Here is a 2,384-nt window from a genome sequence, read left to right as displayed (position 1 = left end):
TTCACTAATTTAAGACACCTTTTTTGAACACCCTTTTATTTCAGGCACTGTCTTGGAGACTGGAGGTATAGTTATGCTTTGGAGTTCATTTATTTATTTCTCCTTTACAACGGGATAACAAACAAGTAAGCAAAAATATAATACAGCTTCCAACAGTGCAAGATTCTTGAGGGGAGATTTTTCCATTTAAGAATCTACTCTGACCATGTTTCTGCCAAATAGACTCAGATATAAATATGCTGTCTTTCAAATACAGGTTCCTAAACAGCCTCAAATATTTCTAAATGTAAATAAGATGATAAATACATTTTTGTTGTAGAAAAAAAAAAAGAACAACCTGTCTTTCTTTCTGCAGTGGCCAGCCTTGGTGCCTGGCATATGGTTGACGGTCAGTAAATGTTTGCTGAAAGAGTGAACGTAGTCAGATTCAACTTTGGCAGAAAGAGCTGAGTCTGTAAGAAGTTGATAAATTCTACTACTTTATGATCAGTCTAAAACATAGAAGGTGATTGCCTCTGAAAATGGGATGCATCTTTTGTTCCTTGGCGTTTTTCCCGTTAGGAATGGAACTCGAGCAGATTAAATAAGACTCAATTTCGAATCCACAAATGACACCAAGCCTGAAATGATGCTGAGGTTGGAAGCGATTTAGTTCACTTGAATTTTATTTGGGGGATAATGTTTTCCTTCTGGGAAGAGAAATGCTAATAAAAAAAAAAAAAACACCTCCTGACTACAACTCAGAAGTAATAGGAATCTGGCCAGAAATATGATCTTATGAAAACTCTCCAAGCAAAGCATCTTATACCCATGTCTACAGCTTTGGATTGACATTCTGATGTTTGCCTTTCTCTGGTTTCCAGAGATCAGAGTGGAGAAAGGCGCCGGGGTAACAAGCCAAATAGGTCTATTATGGGATGTCATGCTTACTGGGCATGAGCGCTGTCTCCTAAGACATTTATAGCGTTTATTACTCAGCCCAACTTTAATAACACATGGATAAGCCTGGGGCAATTTGTAAAGAATCTGAGAAGATTTTTTTCATGAATGTCTGCATTATAAAATTAGCGAGTCTCAGGATTGGACTGGATTGAAAAGATGATTTCATCAGAGGGCCTTTAGCTCTACTGGAGAAGAGCTGTTTTTAATATCCCTCACATTCTAAGTGGCCGTGAGTACCGGGAGGCTGTTTATAAGGGTAAGTTGGTAGATGGCCACTGTTAAGTTGTAAATTAAGATATGGGAACAAATGGCAAATGCCGACTCTTCCTTTTCCCTTGGAGTGTAGATAGGTGGGGCGGGGCAGGAGTGATCAGCCATTCTAAACTTTCTGGTAAGAGTCATGAAGAGGGATGGGAGCCAGTGATGTGAATCAATCAAAAAAAGTTTCCAAAATCTTTTAAATCAGTGGTCAGTGCCTCTTAAACTTCAATGTTCATCAGATCACCTGGAAACCTTGGTAGAACTCAAGTTCTAAATCAGCAAGTCTGGAGTGGGGCCAAAGAGTCTGTTTCTATGAAGCTTCTAGGCAGTGCTGCTGACACATGAACCACATTTTGAGTCACGAGACTCTGGAGTCTACTATGCCGATGGGTCTATTGGGAATCAAGCCCCATGTTAACCACCCCAAAGAGAGAAGAAACAGACTCTTAGTTGATAATATTGAAATATTTGCCAAATTAATTGGCCCTGAATCAAGGCCAGCAGTTTGCTGAAGCTGTTGGTTTTAAGCAGGAGCTTAAAGAATTATCTTTCTATGGTCTGTTGGCCATTTCAGAACTTGGAAATGTAATGGTCAATTCATTAGAAAGAAACATCAGTCATTGGTGATAGTTGTGGGCTAGTGTTTATTTGTAGCCTTAATACTGGGGTTCCAGAATATCCATAAAATATTATTACATTTATCTCAAAAAGATATTTAAGTTATAGTAGAATTTGTAATACAAATCTCAATTGTAACCCCCCAAAATTACTACAGGTTTTCACCCAAAATAAAACGATGATTCTATACTTAAAAAAAAAAAAGTTTACCAGATTATAGATGATCAGAATTGAAAACGGTTTTAAAGGTCATCTAGTGAATTGGTTTCGAGGGTGATTGGTGGGATTACACCTGTGGTGCATCTTACAAGGGTACACGTGAAACTTAGTAAATGTAGAATATAAATGTCTTAACAAAATAACTAAGAAAATGCCAGGAAGGCTATGTTAACCAGTGTGATGAAAATGTGTCAAACGGTCTATAAAACCAGTGTATGGTGCCCCATGATCGAATTAATGTACACAGCTATGATTTAATAATAAAAAAATCATTTTTTTTTTTTTTTTTATTGTTGGGGATTCATTGAGGGTACAATAAGCCAGGTTACACTGATAAAAAAATC

The 2,384-nt window shown here is 37.4% G+C and overlaps 1 non-coding gene across 1 annotated transcript; it reads left to right on the top strand.

Annotated features, from left to right (window-relative positions):
* The first annotated feature begins 1,683 nt into the window (after positions 1-1,683).
* LOC128589488 (small nucleolar RNA SNORA2/SNORA34 family) lies at positions 1,684-1,819 on the top strand. Its single transcript, XR_008381054.1, has one exon. It is a non-coding gene; the product is annotated as a small nucleolar RNA SNORA2/SNORA34 family (small nucleolar RNA).
* Positions 1,820-2,384: the final 565 nt, after the last annotated feature.

Source organism: Nycticebus coucang, chromosome 6 (assembly GCF_027406575.1).
Source record: "Nycticebus coucang isolate mNycCou1 chromosome 6, mNycCou1.pri, whole genome shotgun sequence".
Classification (NCBI taxonomy): Eukaryota; Metazoa; Chordata; class Mammalia; order Primates; family Lorisidae; genus Nycticebus; species Nycticebus coucang.
Note: the sequence above shows the minus strand (reverse complement) of the source record. Positions and strands in the feature narration are given on the sequence as shown.